Source organism: Rana temporaria, chromosome 4, assembly GCF_905171775.1.
Source record: "Rana temporaria chromosome 4, aRanTem1.1, whole genome shotgun sequence".
NCBI classification, from domain to species: Eukaryota; Metazoa; Chordata; class Amphibia; order Anura; family Ranidae; genus Rana; species Rana temporaria.
In genome coordinates this window covers 55,160,773-55,174,760 of record NC_053492.1, presented here as the reverse complement: position 1 = coordinate 55,174,760, position 13,988 = coordinate 55,160,773, and the positions used below count along the sequence as shown (strand labels likewise).

The window sequence follows — 13,988 nt, the reverse complement described above, 5'->3', positions numbered from 1 at the left end:
TTGCCTCATCTGACTTTTCAAGCTAGCTGCTGCATGCAGCAAGGCACACAGCAATGGAGCAAATTCAGCCCCCTTGTTTGACAGCAGGGTGGTCACTGCTATTGAAGGCTTCATTTTGGGCCTTAGGAGAGAGAGCGAGCGAGGAGTAGAACTCTAGTTGACTTGTCAAAAATTGGATGCCCTGATTAAATCTAGGTGTTACTGAATAGGTAACTTCATAGAGTAGTGTCATTTGGTGAGCAGCAAAAAAAACTCTTCCTTCCCCCAAGAAAGTGACAAGAAGCAATGAAGACAAAGACACAAGGGTTAAATGCCAGTTTATTGCAAGGAATCGAGTTTAAGCAAGAAACATTGTCAGCAACAAGAAAGACACAAGACAAACAAGTTGGATGATTTTCCATTTAAATCTATTTTTTGACACTGCGTAAGAGAGGGGTGCACCGGTCCTGGAGGTACTGCAATACCAGGTCGATACGTGGAGTGGACAGAGCAAGCTCTTCTTCCATCTCCCTGTTCTAAAAATCCATTTAATATATGGTCCCCAGATAGGGGACGTATCAGATATTAAACTGATAAGAACAGATTTTTTATTTATTTTCTTTCCCTTCAGCATGAATCACATACTCAGGACTTCTTTAAGCAAACTTTCAAAGGATCAGGCAGCGTTCATATCATCATTCGGGTAAGTAGTTTTATAAAACCGCAACAGTTTAAAAAAACAACATTAAGCACAAACAATAAAAACATTTCCCATCACCTCATCACAACCTTCACCTCCCAAAATTCCAAAAATCATTTGCCTCCTCCACTCCCAACATTTTCCGGTCATACAGCAAAACACAGTCCAACTTGCTTAGCACCCAATTTTCACATTCTTCTTCAGACACCAAAAAACTTCCTTTCCTGTATCCACATCTTGCCTCCCAGATCACTTCTTTCACAATTGCAGACAGAATCCACCCTCTCCTCCTCACATCAGATGCACCACCAACTAAACCATATAAGCATAACTCCAGTGTAACGTCCTTCACTTCCAAAATATTTTTCACAAACCCCACCAATCTACCCCATACATTTTTCACGAAATCACATTAGAAAAAGACGTGCCTTACAGTTTCCATACTGCCACATCCTTCCCTTACACATCTTTCATTTCTGACCAGATCTCTTGCTTTCAGGAACACCATTGTTAATAAACATTCATGAAAGGACATCCAAACAACTTCTTTTTGTTTGTTAGTCACCCCTTCCGTCTTTAGGTTTTTCCAACACATTTCTGCTTGTCTTGTCCTAAGGTCGGCAATATTTGTCACCACCTCCTCCTTCCTTAACCACCTACACAAAAGGGCTTTATTTGTTGCACCCTCCCCCAGATCTTTTAGGCCATGTTCGTCATACCACTTCTTAAGTTTAACGTAGTAGGGAGGGGACACCAGGGCCACAGGTCGCGTCAAGTTCCGGATCCCCCAACCCCATCCCACCACAAACCATCCCATCAGATACCTCATGAAGTACATTGCCCTTCCTCCACTTGAAAAAACTTTAAAATGCAGCAACCAGGAGTGCATCCCCAAAAACCTCTCAACATTTGGGAAATTCTGTCCTCCAAACCTCTCTTCCTTCATTACTGTAACTCTGGATAGTCTATCCATTTTGGATCCCCAGAAAAAAATAAACAATAACCTGGTGAATTTATGCATCCATCTTTTGTTAAATGGAAAAATTAGTCCAAAATAAAGCAGTAAAGGGAGACAAACTGCTTTTGCAATCAGGGTTTTTCCTGTCAGTGTAAGCCGCCGCAACTTCCATAGCTCCATCTTCTTCTTGGAAAGTTTCTTTAGGCAATTCTCTGCATTAATCTGGTTTTGCAGGTTTCTTTAAAGTCCTGTAATCCACTAAGCATGCAAAAAGCACTTTTCTCCCAATTGACCCGCATCCCAGCCATACTCCCAAACCACTGTAGTTGTAATTCTACCCTTGACAGATCCCTTTGGGACTTGCAAAGAAAAACAGTGTCATCCATATAGCACAGCGATTTCAGTTTTTCCCCCCCTCCACCCGGGACAAAAAAACCTTCAAAGGCCTTATCTTGCTGCACGTGCTGTAATAGGGGCTCCATTACACAGATAAAAAGTAGGGGGGACAGAAGACATCCCTGTCTTACCCCAGATTTTACCTCAAACGATTCAGCCAAAAAAACATTGACCAGAATCTTGCTTCTCACTTCAGTATACAGGCATTTTACCATCCCCACAAATTCTGCAGGAAAACCCAACTTTTTTAATACTTGAAACATAAATTGATGGGATACTCTGTCATAGGCTTTTTCAAGGTCAATCCCTGCGACAGCAAGCGACAAGTTGTTGTTCTGCGCATTAAAGGCCAAATCTCTAAGGAGCACCAGATTGCTAGCAATCCTCCTCCCCGGGACAGCACACGTCTGCCAACTTCCGATAATCCCGCCAACCACCTCCTTCATCCTATCGGCTAAAATTTTAGCGAAAGACTTATAGTCCACATTAAGGAGTGTGATTGGGCGCCAGTTCTTGACCTCCCTCTCATTCCCCTTTTTGTAAAGCAAAACGATAACCCCCTCTTTCATAGAGGCCGACAGTCTCTTCTCCGCCATACAACACCTCATCACTTCTAAAAAATGTACTTTAAGGATTGCTCAAAATTTTATATAGAATTCAACTGGAATTCCATCCCCTCCTGGAGTTTTGTTTTTGGCCATCTTCTTTAAAGTCTTCAAAACCTCTTCCTCTCCCACCTCTTCTGGCAGGAAAGCACCTTTCTCCTCCCTCAAAACCCCTGGCAGCACATCACAATACTCCTCCACTTCCTCTATTGCAGCAACGTCTTCTTCTCCATACAAGTCAGCATAAAAGTTCCTTATCACGTCTCTCATTCTTTTCCCTCTTACTTCGTCTTGTCCATCCATCATTGTCTTCATCACCTTCTTTGGGCTAAAGGCTTTCTTGAAGAAAAAACGCAAACACTTCTCGTCTTCCTCCATCGTCTGGACTTTCGCTTGAAAAACGATCCCTTTTCCATTTTCCTCCTCTTCTCCTGCGCTTCCTTCAGTTCTTCTTCCACTTCCATTCCCAACCTCTTACACTGATACAGGAAATGTATACTCTCCAGCAACCTCCTCCCTGCCTCCCTTCTTTCTCTTGCTTTTTCCGCCCCCACCTTCTTATAAAAAGAAGCCACTTGGTTTTTAAGCCAATCCCACCACACCAACAGGTCATCAAAACCCTCTTTTCTATTTTCCAGGGTCTGGAAGAAGGAGGCAAAACGCCCAGAAGTCTCCCCATCCTGCCAAAGCAGGCCATTCAATTTCCACGTACCTCTCCCCACCTCCACTTCCACCTCCAACTTAAAAGAACAAAAAAAAAACAAGGAATGGTCAGAAAAAGGGACAGGGGATACTTTATAGGTTTCACCCTTCAAAACTGGGATAAGAAAATAAAATCAATACGAGACCTCACCGTCCCTCTATCAGACAGGTAAGTGAAAGTTAAATTCCTCCCCTCCACCTCATGCATGTTAAAGTCATTTATCATGTCATTTAGAAGTCTGTAATATCCATCCCACCATCACCACCAGTCCCCTGCCGGTCTTCATTCCTTCTTACACAATTGAAGTCACCCACCAGGACTGTGGGAACCCTCCCTGGTAAGTATACTTTCAATGTTTTAAAAAAACTCACTCTTTCCTTTTTCTCAGCTGGAGCATAGCAATTTATCACTCTCACTTGCTGGCCCAAAAAATCGAGCGTCACCACCTGTAACCTTCCAGGGACCAACACCTCATGCGCCACAATTTTCACATTTCGGTTTTTAACCACCACTCCAACGCCCACACGGAAGGGCCGCATGACCAATCAGCCGAAGGATCATTCATTATCCCACATTCTTGTAAACACAAGACATCCACATTATGATTGTTTTTTTCTCAAAAACCGCCACCCTCCTCACTTTTGCAGAAATGCTCCTCACATTAACAAACCCTACTACCAGAGCCATCATAAAGAAAATAAAGGACATAGCCATAATCAAGTTCTTAAAAGTCCATCTCTGCCTCATTCGCTTCGGGCTTCAATATCCTCCGGGGAACCGGAGAGCTGGCAGATTCCTCCTCGGAATCCCCATTCCCAGACACCACCCCACCAGTCCAAGGCAAATCCGCCCTGGCCCTCTTACTGGCAGAAGTGTCTGATAACTCAGGAGCATCAGGAGACTCCTCCATCCTCTGACCACATTCGATGCTACTGACACTGTCCATGTCACTTTCCTCTGAGTCGCTGTCCGACAAACTACCGAACAGCTGCGCTGACATGCAACGCTCATCTATGCCGCATGCAAAACCTTCCTGATTCACCCTTCTTCTCTGGGAGGGGCAACATCACCTCCCCTCCTATCCACCTCCTGCTCACCTGTTCCACCAGAAGGATCCAAATCTCCGCTTGTGTATCAGCAGTGCCCCCCCTTTGCACCACCTTGCGGCCTCTGCTGCCTGGGTACTTCGGTCCAGGTAGCACAGTAGACAGTCACTCTTTCCTGGCCGTCTGGTATTTCCCACACTGCTTTGCCATATGTGCAGGCTGTTTGCAAATGTCACACACTCTTCCCTCCTTGCAGTTCCGCGCCTCATGACCTCCTTTCCCACAAAACCGGCAATTCAACTCCTGGTCACATTCACAGCTGACATGCCCATACAACATATATTTCCTGCAATACCTTGGCTGACCGTGTTGAACAGGAACCCCCTTTCTCCTCCAATTGTAAAGACCGCAGGGGGTCTTTTAACCCCACCCAAACAACCGGGATCAGATTTAAAGGTTCCAAAAAACCTGTACTTCCGGACCAGATTTTAAAGTTGTTAAATACCTTGGCTCTTGCCAGATTGACGTCGGCGAAGGGATTGTACAGATGTATGGTTATTACTTTATCCTCTTGCATAAATAATGGCTGGACTCTAAACTTCCTCCCGACGTCACTCTCTTCCACCAACTTGAATCTTTCATATGTATTCCAGGCAACCTCAGTTGAAGCAAAAGTAACATATTATGTCTGCAAGATTTCCCGAATCAGCGTCTTTAATATGTCTCTTACCGCAGGGCCTAGTGCACCCATCAGAAGATCAACGACCACGGTTCTCCAGTTTAGGTCCTTCTCGAAACCTGACCTCACCAGGAAACCGAGCGAATCTCAAATTCCTCAGGCCGCCATTTTGTAGCTGCAAAGCACAAGAGAATGCCTTCAAAAGGGCGATCGCAACTCGTTGTCCGGGGGACTAATCCTAGGGCCAATAGCAGCAAGGGGGGGCCCTCTGAAAAGGGACGCTCCCCCCAAGGCCGACCTTCGGGTACCCCGGACACCTCTTGACTGAAACACGAATGTAAAAGACTACACTTGATCTCAGCCAAAAGGCCGAGAAGCGATAACCCAATTATTCTCTGTTCCGAGCGAGCGGCTTCCCGGCCTTACCGGAGGGCTCGCTGAGAGTTGCTGGTTTGCCTGTGCCCAGCACTCGCCCTTCCCCCCCAGTCTAGGCTGTCCAGGGGTGTGAATCCACAAACAGACGGGTGTCGCTGGTCTACAGGCCTAATCCCCTGTCTACTGGCCAATCCACACTTTTCTGACACCTGCCCAACACTGCTGGAGCCCATTCTGACATTTAGTCATCCCAAAGCAAGAATTGCACAGATTTAGGTGCTCCTCATGCATGTTTAATGAGGGAAATCATTTGCACTTTCAAGCTAGCTGCTGCAGCAGCAATAGAGCAAATTCAGCCCCCTAGTTTGACAGGGTGGTCACTCCTATTGAAGGCTTCATTTTGGGCCTTAGGAGAGCGAGGAGTAGAACACTAGCTGTCTTGTCGAAATTTGTGCACTGACTAAATCTAGGTGTTCCTGAATAGCTAACTTCATAGATTGTCATTTGGCGAGCAGCAAAAACCCTTCCTTCCCCCAAAAAAGTGACAAGAAGCAATGAAGACAAAGACACAAGGGTTAAATGCCAGTTTATTGCAAGGAGGAGGTTAAGCAACAAACATTGGGAGCAAGGCAAGCTGGATGATTTTCCATTCAATTCTGGTTTTTGACACTGCGTGAGAGAGGACAGAGCAAGCTCTTCTTCCATCTCCCTGTTCTAAAAATCCATTTAATATATGGTCCCCAGATAGAGAACGTATCAGATATTAAACTGATAAAAACAGATTTTTTTCTATTGAAAAGCCTGTGGCGTGCATAACACAACCCAAAAACTCCACCCGGTGCAGGAAAAATGTGCACACACATAAAGAGGTGCAACAAAAAAACTGTGAAGGGTGCTGCGTCAATTGGTCCTCCAAGAAGGACCCAGCTCTGATCCCCCGGGGCGTTAGGCTCCTGGCAGGGAAAAGAGTAAACTGTGGTCCAAGTAGCCAAAGCCACATGGACCCAAAATCCTTTGAGGGACTGCCGAAACAGAACCCTGCTTGGTGGGGCTCCCCCGAAGGGAGACCCCATGAGAGCAGGCGAACTAAGCCAGAAGCCCATGTCCACCCACTCCCAAGACTTTCAGAGCCGGCCCGAGGACCTGCACCCTACTCACACATAAAAGTGCTGTGCACCAACAAAAAAAAGACAAAAATGTGACAAACAAGGGGGTAAAATAAAAAAGAAAGTGGGGGGGGGGGGAAGGAAGGTGGGAGAGGTGAGTGGAAAGTGGCCAACGTGCAACACGATGGCCGGCCCTTCCGGCCAGGAAACAAAAATTCCCCTGGTCCTAGCCAAACGGCTCAGCCCTAGAGGCAGGTGTCAATAAGGTGTATGTGGAGATCAGTGACCTAAGGTGCCACACGATGAGTGCCCCTCAACACTTGTGCAATGTATGGCACCCCTGGACTGCCACTCCAGGGGCACTATCTCCACAGGCTTTTCATTGGTCCCTGACCCCCGGTCCGGACCGGCAGCACCCTTCCCAGCAAGGAAGGTAGGAGGAGAGCCCACCTAAGCAGGCTACTACCCACAACCCCCATCCCTCCCACCTAATCACATTTGGGAAATACTAACAGCTCCTCCCGGTGAAAGGAGGAGCAAGAGTTCTCTCCTGAACAACTGACTGGGGCAGGCACCACCAAATCCAGGCCAGAGGCCCAGCCCTCCAGCTTCGACCTCATGCCTCTCTGTCCAAATCAGAAGGCTTCCACCTCCACGCCTGCAGACTTAGCATCTGCCGACAGCCATCCCTTTCCCCCTTGCAGAGTACTAGGGACGGTCAGCATAACGCCACCTACTGGCCACTGATAAGAACAGATTTTTGATTGAAAATGTATACTTTTTTTTCAAAGAAAATATACAAAAAACAAATACTTCAATAGGGTACATTCCACTCTGTACTGCGACGCAGAGCATAACAATACAGTTCCAAGCGTACAAATAAATTAAATTTGTTCATTCATTCTGCGGTATGATTCCTGATGTGTTGCTCAGAGTAATCTACCCTGAAACATCATATCATGCATGACGCTGCATTAACCCTTAAATCAGTACTTCAAAAAACATGTAATATTTTAAGTCATTTTACTGTCGAAATAGTGTTCAACTGGACAACAGATGTGATGGGGGAGGGTAGGAGGAGGTGGGGTAGGGGAGGGAGGAAAGAGTTCACAGGCCCGAAGCTTTATTGAACTGCTAGTGGATATACACATGTGGGGGGAGAGGGGGGAAGGGGAAATCTTCAGACGTCCTCTTCCTCCGTAGAGTCCATCAGGTGATAGTCTCTGAGCAGACTGAAGGTAGGTCTGCGACAGTCCTCGATGGATATCCTCTCCCGCTGGTGGATGAGGCGCTTTCTGGCACACCATACAGCGTCCTTAAAGCAAAACAGCACCCACCAGGCACCGTCAATGTCCTCCTGTGAATGAGATCTTTAGTCTCAAGTCTTCAGCCTTTCCAACTCAAGTCTTAAAATATACCATCATTGTGGAAACTATCTTTTACATTTTCAAACTAATCTGTTCCATATCTCAAAATTCCAAAAAAATTCTGATTTATCATCTCCAAATTTTTTTTTTCTTTCAATATGTTTATTGTATATTATCAGAGAAAACAATAAACCATACAATAAATGTGGAGATCATTATGACCACATAACAATAAGTCAAGGAATATGAAGTCTTAGCAGTAACCCAAAGCGGGGAAACAAAAATTTCCTGAGTGAGTTCAGAAGTTTGTATTAAAAACATATTGTATGTCACCCAGTCAGTACAACAAGAAAGAAGTGAATTGCACAGACTGGATATTAAACTCTCACCGGTGAGTCAGGAGAGCAAATGGTTAGTCTAGCCTTGAATGTTTTCAGGATGTCACGTACTAGACCTCAGCGGAAACATTCCTTGAGCTCTTTATAGATCCCACAGAACCGAAAGCTCCGAAAAGAAGTGAAGAGAGAGGAAGGAAAGCAAAGTAGGAAATAGGAGGAGAAGAAAGAGAGAGAGAGAGAGAGAGAGGAGTGAAGAGGTAAAGATTCCCCATCCTGCCAGCCCCCAGGATCCACACTCACCATAGAGCAATGACCCAAGATCATCTGGGGGCACCCACATAAGTGGCCCATGGTTCCCAAATGGATTCAAATTGTGCCACAGTGTCTGTCAAGGAGCTTACCATTTTTTCTTGGGCCATAATCCAGTCGATTTTGCTTTTGGCCGCTAAGAATGAGACTCTATTCTGTTTCCATGCTTTCGCAATGGTTAATTTGGTACCGAGAAAGATGAAGAATAGTAGAGATTGGACAGCTTTGGAGACTTTGGGTATCCTGTCATTAAGTAATGCAATGGATGGATCTTTTGGAATTTGACAGCCTGTCACCTTGCGTATCATATAGAATATTTTATTCCATAACCCTCTAATGTTCGGGCACTCCCACCAAGTGTGAACCATTGAACCGTACATGTTGCACCCTCGAAAGCAGAGAGGCGAGGAGGAAGGGAACATCTTGGCTAACCTCGCTGGAACCAGGTACCATCTGGTAAGCAATTTAAGATTTGCTTCAATCAAGCCTACAATACGTATCTTGTCATAAGACCTAAAGACGTTTCTATGCCAAGTGTCTACGCTCCAACTGATCTGAGTCTCTCTTTCCCAGGCCAACATGTACAGGAGCTTAGAATCATCTGAGGCCAGTGACAGGCAAATCACAGAAATGCCCCCCCCTCTGCTCAGTGGCTTGGCCGCACATTGTTCATAGAGTGTCGCGGATGGGGGTAATGGCTTGTTATGCAATGCGCATGTAGGAAATGGGATATTTGTAAGAATCGAAATCTTTCGGAGTCAGGCATCTCCAGCTTGCTCTGACAGAAACTGAGTGAGTGGGCCCCGGGGGGTCAGAAAGTGTCCAATGCGGTATAATCCCTTATCCAACCACCATCGAAAGGCTTTGATATTCATACCAGGTGGGAAGTCAGGATTGTGAAAAATATGTGCTAGAGGAGACATGGCTGACGTCAGAGACCGGTGTCTCTTCAAGGTATCCCAAAGAGCGATGGAGGTAGATAACACAGGGGACAAAATAGGGGGGCGATCCTTTACCGGGCACCAGAGGAGAAAGTTTAAAGTGTGCGTAGGAACTGCTTGCCTCTCTATCTGCACCCAATCTGGCTTTTCCATGCGTGTGTAGATAATTGAAAGCTGTGCCAGTCTAGCCGCTTGATAATACCACAGGAGGTTCAGAGCACCCAAACCCCCCTGCCTTCTAGGTCTGTAAAGTACTTTTCTCGATAAGCGATGACCTGAGTTACCCCAAATAAATTGTACCAGTTTGCTTTGGAATGACCGCAAGTGGTCTTTTCTAATCAGGATTGGCAATGCCCAAAATAGGTAAAGCAGTTTGGGAAGTAGTGTCATTTTCGCAGCGTGCAGTCTCCCTAGCCAGGATAATTTGTGGAGCGCCCCAACCCTTAAGATCCTTGCTAAGTTTCTCATACATGGGGGGAAAATTGGCTGAGTATAAAAGTTCTCACCCTCGGGGTGAGATCTACTCCTAGATATCGAATATTGGTGTCGCTCCATTTGGATTGAAAGGAGCTTTTGAGATGGTCAGCGATCGTGGGGGGACATTCACATTCAAGATTTGGGATTTGTTAATATTAACTGTTAGGCCCGAGGCTCTGGAAAATTGATTTAATAGCTTACAGATGTTTGGAAGGGAGGTCGTCGGTGAAGTTACGAGAAGCAGCAGGTCATCAGCAAACAGAGCGCATTTGTGCACGCGTGTACCGCAGGAAAACCCCTTGTATATCAGGATTTGTCCGGATGGCGATTGCCAAGGTTTCTATTGCTATGGCAAAAATAAGGGGCGATAGGGGACAACCCTTGTCTGGTCCCCCTAGCTATTTTGATGGTGTCCGAATAGAAGCCCTGCAACCTTACTCGTGCTTCCGGGTGTGAATAAAGCGCTGACATTAAGCCCATGAATCTCTGACCAAAGCCCCATCTTTGTAGAATGTTAAATAGGTATGGCCAGGAGACCGAATCAAAGACTTTTGGAGATCGAGTGAGAGGAGCAGCCCCTCCTGTCGTGAATCCTGCGCCCATCCCGATTGAAGTATCAAAATTATATCAATCGCCCTACGGATTTGGTCTGGGCCCTGCCTGCCTGGGATAAATCCCACTTGGTCTTTGTGAATATATAAGCTGTTAAGGCAGGCTATGCGGTCTGCTAAAATCTTGGTTAGAATTTTCATGTCATTATTTATAAGTGATATGGGTCTGTAATTTCCTACCTCCCCCTGGTCCTTATATGGCTTAGGGATAACAGATATGTAAGCCAAATTTAGGGTTCTGTCTAAGGGTTCTCCTTTGGTCATACCATTAAAGAATTTCGTAAGGGGGTAGTGCCAGAGTCTGTGCAAACGACTTATAATACGGTACAGAGAATCCGTCCGGTCCTGGGGCTGATCCCCTCTTTAGGTTTTTGATGATATTCAGCACTTCCTCTTCAGTAATAGGGGATTCTAGGATGTCATGGTGTTTGGCGTCTAATTGTGGGATTGGGAGTGAGTTCAGCAGAGAGTTCACGTGGAGCTCCCTGTCCTCACTATCCCCGCTATAAAGCTTCTCGTAAAAGCTATGGAAGGTTTCCATAATGCGGTTTCGGGTTCAAGGTGTGTTGATTGCCCGACACCCTTATTTTAGGTAAGAATCGCTGTCTGGTGAGGGGGTCAGTTTGGCTGCAAGCATGTGGCCCATTTTATCCCATTGGTGGTAAAACTTAGCTCCGCTCCAGCGGATATGCTTTTCAGCTTGTGACGTAAGGGGCTAGGTTAAGAGATAAGCGTGCTGCGTCCATGCGGCCGTGGCGACCAGTCTAGGGTCTTGTTTATGTAGACGGCTTAAGTGATCAAATTCATTTTCTAGCTTTACTATGTCAAGTGAGTGTTCCTTTTTCACCCGAGAAGAAATTTGAATCAACGTGCCGCGGATCGTGGCCTTGTGAGCAGCCCACAGGGTCTCCGCGGAGACCTCCGCAGTTGCATTAAGAGGGAAGTATTCTTGGATAGCTTTCTCAATTTCAGCTACCCTCATTGGGTCACTGAGCAAGGATTTGTTTAGTTTCCACTGTAGAAGGTTTGGGCGGTGTGAACTTCTTCTAAGGGATAGGAGGACTATGGAATGGTCAGACCATACCGTGTCTCTTATAGAGGATTTGAGTAGGTCTGGGGTTTTAGCTGCAGAGATAAATATGTGGTCAATCCTAGCAAATGATTGGTGCGGGTGTGAGAAGTGTGTATAGTCACGTGTATTAGGGTTAAGTTCTCCTCCAGGCGTCAACAAGGCCATATTGGTGAATCAGCTTAGCTATTTTAAGGCTCCTCTTGGGTGGGCGGATTAGCTGGGATCCTGGGGGCCTGGCTTTGTCCAAACCTTGGTCTAGGGCTGTATTTGAGTCCCCCCCCATAAATGACTGTCCCACTCAACATGGGACCTAGTGTCCTGAGCATCATCTGAAAAAAACGTAGCCTGTCCCCGATTAGGTGCATAATACGATATGATTGAGTAGATATGGTCATCTATAGTGCCCCTGTATAAGAATGTATCTGCCCTCTGGGTCCCTGTGTTCTAGTTGCGGCTTGAATTTGCAGTTTTTTAGATATCAGGATCGCCACTCCCCTAGTTTTGTCCTCAGCGTTGGCGAGGAAAAACATCGGAAATTTTTCATGCAGGAAAGAAGGATTATACCGCCCTGGAAAGTGAGTTTCCTGGAGTAGGACTACATCAACCTTTTGGGTGTGCATAAATTGTAAAATTTTCCGGCGTTTAACCGGGGGAGTTTATCCCCTGCGTGTTGTGGGAGGCAACCCGCAGGGGAGGAGAGGGCGTGTCGGCCATCAATCATAGGGTAAAAGGCCCTCCGTCGACAAACCCATCACCTACCCCAGAGATGTCCTTGAGTCTCTTCCGGTACCCGTTCCAGCGAAATCTCCGTACCCCGTCAGAGGCTGTCCCAGTGGATGGATCCCGAAGGCCGGCAAAGAGGGGAGAAAAAGAAAAGAGGTTAGAGAAAGAAAGGAGAAGGAGAAGACAAGAGAAAGGGAAAATAATCCTCTAGGGATTCTAAGGGACAGAAGCAGCGTACTAACATTCTGTCCACACAACAAATAATGGAATCAGTCTCCGCTATGGAGACCGAGGTCCTACCGAATGGGCTCGGGAAATCCAGAGCCAATTGGGTAGGTGGGGCACAAGAACAGAGCACCCCAGCCTAGGCACAACAAACTGTATTATTATACAAAAGCATTGAAAAACTTAGAGTCCGACTAACAACAGGTATAATGCATTCCAAAGGCTAAACTGGACTAGCTTAGATACGTGAGAGGGAGGCACGGGGAAGATGGAGGATTGCGTACCGGAATCTAGAATTAAAAGTTATACAGATGCAGGGGTGGGGGATGGGGGTATGGAGGAACTGGAGGGGCACTGGGTGCGGTTCCCTGGACCGTGGGCTCATCAAGAGGGGAATTCCCTGTGATGACGTGAGGCTTACTAGCTTTTGAACTTAGCCTCAGGGATAACAGTCCTGGAACGAGGTCTACTTGCAATGCACTAAGCAAACTGGGTGTAACATATACAGTACATGTCAAGGCTACCATTGACAACAGAGGCAACCCCCCCCCCCCCAAAAAAAAGGGGGAAGGAATGTTTTCCCTCCTTCAGGGGACGTAGTGGATAAGAACACGGATCACGGAAAAGTGTCCAAAGTCTGTTCAGATTTGGGCAAAGAGAGAAAAATATAAAGAAAAGGGGAGCAACCGTATAGGACAAGTTCTGCATCAGGGGGGGTCTGCCGTCCTTGGATCGCTTGAAGTTGGATTTGGTCCACACCGGCGAGACGGGGCTGGAAGGTGTTTGACCGTTCGTGGCTCCTGAGTTGGGGTTCGGTGGTGACTGTGGCGGGCCCAGTGTAATCAAATCTCAGTCCCATGAGCAGTCTCTCTCCTTCCTGAAGGTCAGAGGAATGAGTATGGTCTTGGATTTGAAGGTGAACTTGAGAGCGAATGGGAATGAACCACCAATATTTTAATCTCCTTCATTGTGAGAGAACCGTCAGCAGGGTTTCAGTGACCGCTGCCGCTGTATGGTTGAAGGTGGAAATGTCGGCAAAGATTTGGATCGGATGGTTCTGGCAAAGGAGAGGTTCTTGCTTGCGTGATCTTTTGATGATCTCCTCCTTCACCGAATAGAAATGGGGGCGTCACCACCATATCTTTAGGGGCGCCATCGTTTCTCGGGGGACCCAGGGCCCGGTGAGCTCTGCCTAGTTCCAATTTATGTGGGGGAATGTCAGGAATAAAGTCTTTAATGAATCCTGGACTGCTGCTGTGACATCCGTGACAGACTCCGGAGCCCCCTTAACCTGAAGTTGTACCTTCTCGATCGTTTTTCAAGGTCGTCGATCTTATTCAGGGCAATATCAAGTTGTTCCTGTACAATATGGATGTGG

At 46.5% G+C, this 13,988-nt stretch overlaps 1 non-coding gene and 1 pseudogene across 1 annotated transcript; both read right to left on the bottom strand.

Annotated features, from left to right (window-relative positions):
* Window positions 1-430: 430 nt before the first annotated feature.
* Window positions 431-644, bottom strand: LOC120938600 (annotated as a pseudogene).
* Window positions 645-6,058: 5,414 nt separating this feature from the next.
* LOC120938676 lies at window positions 6,059-6,245 on the bottom strand. The gene has a single exon (XR_005749199.1). It is a non-coding gene; the product is annotated as a U2 spliceosomal RNA (small nuclear RNA).
* Window positions 6,246-13,988: the final 7,743 nt, after the last annotated feature.